Source organism: Gadus macrocephalus, chromosome 5 (genome assembly GCF_031168955.1).
Source record: "Gadus macrocephalus chromosome 5, ASM3116895v1".
Taxonomy (NCBI): Eukaryota; Metazoa; Chordata; class Actinopteri; order Gadiformes; family Gadidae; genus Gadus; species Gadus macrocephalus.
Window position 1 is genome coordinate 5,047,839 of NC_082386.1, and position 7,897 is coordinate 5,055,735.

The 7,897-nt window shown below is 47.1% G+C and overlaps 1 protein-coding gene across 1 annotated transcript in view; it reads left to right on the plus strand.

Annotated features, from left to right (window-relative positions):
- The first annotated feature begins 2,713 nt into the window (after positions 1–2,713).
- The window catches only part of LOC132457577 (transcription regulator protein BACH2-like), a 32,351-nt gene continuing 27,167 nt past the window's right edge, over positions 2,714–7,897 (plus strand). The window contains exon 1 of the mRNA XM_060051829.1: positions 2,714–3,185. The gene's annotated coding sequence lies outside the window, so the exon portion shown is untranslated. The remainder of the gene's footprint in view (positions 3,186–7,897) is intronic.

The window sequence follows — 7,897 nt, forward strand, 5'->3', positions numbered from 1 at the left end:
TTGTGCTTTGATGACGCTTCAGGGGAAAAGGTATATTCATTGGGCTCCAACACAGTCCCTGTGCATGATACATGCTACATGGAACCAATCTGAACGTAGAGTCGTATGCATGGATGGATGTATGGATAGATGTCTGTCAATTATGGCCCCTATTGCACTCCTGAACCGCCCCTGGAAGGAGGGATCCTCCTCAAGATTTCTTCCTTGCTGATTAAGGGAGTTTTTTCTTGCACTCTGGGGTGAGGGGGGCTGTCGTAAATATATGGCCTGTTAAGCCCTTTGAGACTGTACCTGTGATTAAGGTCTATTCAAATTGAATTGAATTGAAGTCCCAGGAGCTACTTTCCTACAGTAAAATCTACACTTGACGAAACTGCACAGAATACAACAACAGCCACAGAGCCTGCTCCGAGCTGTCATGAAATATCTGATAATGATGCATTTGGCATAGTTTATGGTCCACTGGCACTGAGTTCACCCAATGAATGGCAAGAGTTCCGTTTGTTTTACCACAGGTGGAGAATTCAGTGTGTACTTCCTCTTTTGGGATGGAGTGTGTTTCAGGCAAGCAACTGCATTAGTGACCTCACACACTGGTTCTATTGGTGAAGTCAACCTAAGGTTTTGTTTTCTGCCACCTATACATGGGCCACTCCTGGATGGCTTCTATCTGATGTGGAACAACAACTCCTCTCGGATTTGATTTGAAAATGGTTTGACAGACTGAATGAGCAGCTATAAATATTTCTGAATGAGACACACATTCTTTGCTCGATGTGTGTACAGTCACGCACGGCATGCAGTGTTCAATTGTACTTTCAATTACTAATAATTTTCGATCAAGTCCGATTTTGCGTTATGGCAAAGAGGAAACTCCCAAACTAAGGAGTAACAGCAAGATCCTTGACTTCCAATGCGTACTTAGATGTAGGCCTACATGTGAAATCAAATGAAAAGAAAAAGGTTTTCACAAGGCCGCAAATGAAGTATGTGAAAGATGAAATTAAAAAGGGGCTCTTTGTTAAATAAGATACACACGAGCGCGCACACTCCTGCACACACAATTTCATGGATAACCATATCACTCCATTCATGGTTATGTTCTAAGGAACCCATGAACCCCACCCCCAACACGCGCGCACACACACACACACACACACACTATGGCAAGATGCACACACACACACACACACACACACGCGCGCGCGCACACACACACACACACACACACACACACACACACACACACACACACACACACACACACACACACACACACACACACACAACAGTGAACAGTGTCTGCTGTGTGGAAATCAGCAGCGTCTATTTATGACATCTTGACATTGAGAATATGGGCTGATCTGAAATCAGCCGCCGTGAACAGTGTGAGAGGGGGGGGGGGGGGGGGGGGGGGTGTCGCTGTCTGCGTCTGCGGCAACCTGATAAAATAGCAGTAGCCTTTGCCAGCTTCTTCCTTTGGGATTACCCCCTCCCCCCTCCTCTCCTCATCGACACACACACGTGCCACACTACAGTGTGTCCCCATTCACAGTCATTGTTATGAAGTCCTGTGAGTCCTCCAAAGAGAGACGGCTAGCCAGGACACAATGCAGGGCTTGGGCTATGGGATGGTCCTCTGTACTCTATCCAACGCTCATCATTTATATGGCACTAGTTTTTATTTAATTTTGGGAGGGGGAGTGGATTACTATATACAGTACAAATATATAACTACGTCGGGAGAAGTAATGCAACATTGTATTGAATTTAATTTAATTGAAAAAGTTTTTATGTATTGTACCTGAGTATAATGATAATAAAGATTGTTTTGGTGCTGGTTGTGTGTTTTGCACTATAACAACTAAACCTTTTGCTGCTACTTTCTTACATATATATAGTAGACACTTGTATTAATTGTTTATTTTTAGGATTAGTCATTGTGGTTAACTGTTGTACACTTTATTGTTTACTTTAGCGTAAGGAAATGTCTTGTCTTTATCTGTTGTGCCTATGTACTTGATCTCTTTCACCGTGGGATAGTGATAGACGTCTTTCGATTCCTTTGTATGTCGAGTTCATGTGATGATATTGACAATAAAGCTGACTTTGACTTTGATAATGATAGTCTTGTATTAACTGACAGAATATAGTCATTTAGGACACAGTATAATTATTTAGTAGTAAAGTGGGTACAGAGGTCTGACAAATGGATCTCTATTACTAAACTGTATTCTGGGTCTTCGAATTAAAGTGAGTACAATTTGCATGCACGGATACGAAATAGTAGTAGACCTATGCTGACAATACATAAAACACAAATCATGGAGGCATTTAAGGCTGTAAAGATATTATTGAATAATGGCTCGTGCAGACGTAACGTTACATTTCCTTTGTTATGACTGCCCACTCGCTGGGTTCATAGAAGGATTAGGGGGATTATTTTTGGTAACCATAATAAAGATGACTATCAAAAGATTAAATATTGGAATTGCTTACTATATTTAGTCATTTTAGTCGAGGCTGAAATACTCATACAGGAGCTCTTTGTCAAATGAATGATTCCAGTCTGATTCCGTCCACTCTCTCCCCTCCTCCAACAGAGTGATTTAGATGTATGGCCATAATGAGTCGACTCCTGTTAATCGTAGCTGTCATCATCATCCACACGATGTTTACGATGCGTGATTCCCCAAGTCCAAACGCCCCACCCCCCTTTTTAGAGTAAATGTCAACCCGGCGGAGACCACGTCGTCATTCCGCACAGAGCTTTGTTGTGAATGAGGGACACGGTGACGTCAGTGCCCAAATGTCAACAATGTAGCGCTGGGAAGGGAAGGCGTACGAGTACACACACACACACACACACACACAATCACACACACACACACACTCACACACACACACACACACACACGGCAGAGCGACGCACGGAGCAGCATGCACGCCGATGGGCTTTTGATTGGATAAAGCGTCAAGCACACACATCGAGAATCGAGTTATTTAGCAACTTACAACCGAGGCCAGTATCGTGTTTTTTTTTTAATACATCGGAAGAAAAGGGTGATATTGATGACTATTGCAGAACGAGCGCTTTGAGGTCGGCGGGCTGCTGGTGAAGTCACCATGTGGAATCAGTCCTGATCTAAGAGCCACCAGAACGCTGACGCTGTGCAAGAAAACGGGTACGTTTTGCGGTCCTTTTGCAAATATGTGTTTTTTTTACTACGTTGTGTGTTTTTTCCTATGCACTCGGGTGTTTGATTTGGTAGAACGTGGTTTCCTCTTTACATTTGCGTTTCGCGTGTATTTTTTTTTATCGCGATCACGGTTGGTGTGCTTTTAATAAATAACACGAGGGGGATACGGCAGATGTACTATCACACGGGAGGATTTCTTTGTTTGGCAACGTGTTCTCGGTGTTATTTGGGATATTGTGCGGCGGTAGAGCGGTAATGCGGTCCGTGGACGGTCTCATTGTGCAGCGCTGACAGCGCGCTTTGTTGTGTGGGGGGCTTGTTTTGCAGCGCTCCAGAGTGCAGTGGTTGGGTGGTCGCTGGTCAGCATGACTCTAGTGTTCACAGCGACGAGGGGGCTCTGTCATCTTGCGGAAGGAAAGGGGGTGCAGGGCTGCTGGGACAAAGGATCCGAGTTCCCAGCTCCCATTCCCGCCCTCAGCCGTCGCACACTCGACTCCTCGGCCCACCGCCGCCTGGTGCTCGATGACGGCTCGCCGTCCGTTCGCCGTGCTGGGTCGCACCGGCACGTTTTAGGGGCTCATTTAGTCACTTTCCGGTGATTCCAACGGACGGAGTGGCTAGTCAGTGACTACGAGAATGTCGATGCTACGATGCGATGCTTCTGCACACATGACTCACAATCCAGGAGTGTGAAATCTAGCGCCTCTCTTTAACTCATAATTGCTGGTTTATGTTTAGTATCGCACGGCAAATAAAATATAAAGACTTTACTATATAAAGAAAAATAAATCAATTTTTTTATGTTTAGTTTTTACATTTGTAGGCTATCTTTTTGAACGATCATTTTTTTAAAGTGCATTAAATTATATGTTCATGTTGTGTTTTGCAAATCCATAAACTGCATTATTACTTATACAATGATCAGTCTTAAGCTAAGCCTACTTTCTTTTCAGATTTGATTTTAAAATCTGTGTGTGTGTGTGTGTGTGTGTGTGTGTGTGTGTGTGTGTGTGTGTGTGTGTGTGTGTGTGTGTGTGTGTGTGTGTGTGTGTGTGTGTGTGTGTGTGTTGGGGTGCGGGGGGATGGACATACCTTTAGCACGCCTAGGAAATAGAGAGACTTGCATCATTGTTTTGAAATGTAAGGAGAGAGTCAGGGGCGAGTGGGGTGTGGGGTGGGGTGGGGAGCGAGTGGGGTGGGGTGTGGGACTCGCGCGACCCCTGTCTGTTGTCGTCCAACGAGCCGTGCAGAGTTATGAAAGACCCCTCCATCCACCCTCTATCTCTCTCTCTCTCTCTCTCTCTGCCTCTCTCTCTCCCTTGGTTTAAATACCGGTTAAGCGGAATGTAGCAAAAGAAAGAGGACTGAGGCCAATGAAATATGTATTATAAGACTTCTGGAGTTGCAGGCGAATGGACCTGAAAGCTTGGTGGATGAAACGTGAACTGAAGCACTAAGAGACTAAATTGAGTCTAAAATCGAAGAAAACCTCTCTTTTGTTTATATTCCAAAAAATACATTAGACACAGCACCGTTTCCGGAGCACCTGAGTGCATGATTTGGCATGTGTCGTTGTTGACACATTATTCACATAAAGAACCTAGCGATGGAGAATATTGCCATATAGCAGCCTACCTGTCCCCTGGACCGAAACACCTGTGATCTCTTCGCGGAAAGTTTGTGGCTGTACTGTATATCAGGTGATGTGTGGTGTGTGGTGTGTGTGTGTGTGCGACATGGAGACTTACTTGTGTGTGTGTGTGTGAGTCTGTGATGGGAGGGAGGGGGGTGATGGTGTGTGTGTGTGTGTGTGTGTGTGTGTGTGTGTGTGTGTGTGTGTGTGTGTGTGTGTGTGTGTGTGTGTGTGTGTGTGTGTGTGTGTGTGTGTGTGTGTGTGTGTGTGCAACATGGAGACAAGACCTGTGGGTGTGATAGTGTGTGATGGAGGGAGGGGGGGTGATGGTTTGTTTGGTGTTTGTGCGTGCGTGTGTGTGTGTGTGTGTGTGTGTGTGTGTGTGTGTGTGTGTGTGTGTGTGTGTGTGTGTGTGTGTGTGTGTGTGTGTGTGTGTGTGTGTGTGTGTGTGAGAGTGTGTGTGTGTGTGTGTGTGTGTTTGGGTTGGGGGGGGGGGGTGCGTTCCGAGAGATCCTCTATGCGATACGTGTGTGAGAAGCTTTTGTAAAGTGAAGAAGAGTGTGGTAAAGTCATGTAGGTAGCCCCCCCCACCTCTCTCCTGCGTGGTGTGTACAGGTGGCCCACGGTACGGAGGCTTCCGTCGGCGGTTTAGGTGGAGGCGTTGCAGAGCACCTGACACCTTTTTCCACCATCTCCAACCAGACTCAGGGCTGCTGAAGCATGCTTCCACAGAGAGCGAGAGAGAGAGCGAGAGAGAGAGAGAGCGAGAGAGAGAGCGAGAGAGAGAGCGAGAGAGAGAGAGAGAGAGAGAGAGAGAGAGAGAGAGAGAGAGAGAGAGAGAGAGAGAGAGAGAGAGAGAGTGAGAGTTTTTGTTTTTGTTTAGGTTTGAGTGACACAAACACACACGCACGCATGCACGCACGCACACATGCGGCACACATGCGCGCACACACACAGACGCGCACACACACAGACACACACACACACACATTTACCATATATGGATGTGCTATTGACTTATGCACAGACATTCGCCAAGTCAGTGTTTCGTCTATATCTATGTATGTATGTATTTGTAGCAAACATAGAGGCACACCGGAGACCCCTGAAGCTTGAGAATACACTTTAAGTGATGGCCTTCATGACCTTGCCCACAGCCATGTTGCATATTCATAAAAAACACAAGACCTACAGAGACACACAAAAGGGATCTCTCTCTCTCTCTCTCTCTCTCTCTCTCTCTCTCTCTCTCTCTCTCTCTCTCTCTCTCTCTCTCTCTCTCTCTCTCTCTCTCTCTCTCTCTCTCTCTCTCTCTCTCTCTCTCTCCCCCTCTCTCCCTCTCTGACTCTCGCTCTCTGGGTCTTCCGTTTACCCGAGTCTCTGTTGAGGGAGGAGCAGTTTAGGGCTTAAAGGTAAGGATTTTTCAACCTGCTGTAGTGGCCATATGGTGCTGGGGGGTTGGGGGATGGGGACGAGGTGAGGAAGGGGAGGAGGAGGAGCAGGAGCAGGAAGAAAGGGTGGGGGGGGGGGGTGGGGGGTCTGCAGAGAAGACAATACGATGGCAATGTGATCCCCCTATTTGCTGAAATATTATTATACATTGTATGGAGGGAGGGGTGTGTATGGGGGGATCTAATATGAATTGAAAAAGACAGGCGTTTAATAGCACATCCTCGCACAGCCAACACACCCCAGGTCCATTCTAATCTTGGTGTCACCGTTCATCACACAATGCTGATTGAGCATGTCTTGCATGGTAGCCTTTTCTTTCGTGTGTGTGTGTGTGTGTGTGTGTGTGTGTGTGTGTGTGTGTGTGTGTGTGTGTGTGTGTGTGTGTGTGTGTGTGTGTGTGTGTGTGTGTGTGTGTGTGTTTGTGTGCTGATTGGTTTTGTGTGTGCGTGTATGTGTGTATGTGTGTGCGTCCTGATGATTAAGGGGTATTAATTGTTAAGCGCTTTAAGTGGTCCTGGTGAATGGAGAAGGGCTGCAGACTTTAGGGCTGCACCAGCGTTCAAACTTTGATTATCCTGACCAGGAGTGAACTTCACCCACTGTTCAATAGCAATAAGATTGTAAATCATATGGCCGGGTCATCCCTCTATGGCCCAGCTCGATAACATCCATAACAAACTGTCACCAGAACACGTTCGCAAACAGCGTCCGTGGTGTACAGTCTCCTCTCTGAGCTGGGAAGTGCTGATCCTGGATCAGCACTTCCCAGCGCGTCCTCCATATAATCCCTCCTTTGAGTCTCAGCGTCTAACTGATCCCAGGTGAGTCGTTAACAGGGACCTGTGTGTGTGTGTGTGTGTGTGTGTGTGTGTGTGTGTGTGTGTGTGTGTGTGTGTGTGTGTGTGTGTGTGTGTGTGTGTGTGTGTGTGTGTGTGTGTGTGTGTGAATGGACGAGTGTGGTTTTGTCTTACCGCAGGATCCAGCTTACTTCTCACTACCAGGCTTGTCTGAGAGACAGTTTGACCCCACCCCCAACCCGCACACTCTCTCACACACTTTCGACACTTTCGAGTATGTTGCGATCATGCATAATTCACACTCGCATACCGAGCATGCCCTCACGTGTGTGTGTGTGTGTGTGTGTGTGTGTGTGTGTGTGTGTGTGTGTGTGTGTGTGTGTGTGTGTGTGTGTGTGTGTGTGTGTGCGCACCCAAGCAAATTAGATATCCATGGCACATAGCACATGTGCCTGTGGAAAAATGTGTGTGAAATGAAAAGTGTGCACGGTTTCTATTTGTGCCCTGTGTGTGTGTCGGGTGTGGGGGGGGGTGGGGGGGGGATTCTCCACAGCCTGCGCTCCGTGAAGGGTAAAGGTTTACTTAGACACAGGAGAGGGGGGGATTGGCAGGCACGAGCACGCAGGCAAAAAAAAACCCTCACACACGCGCATGTACACGCACACACACATGCGCAAACACACACACACACGCATACACACAGGCGCATGCGAGTTGTGCAGGTTGTGCGTGGACCATTATCACTTCCCATCAGCCCCCTTCCAAGGTGATGAGGGCGTAGTGTCCCAGGGGGGGCAGGAGTGCTCCGGGCCAGA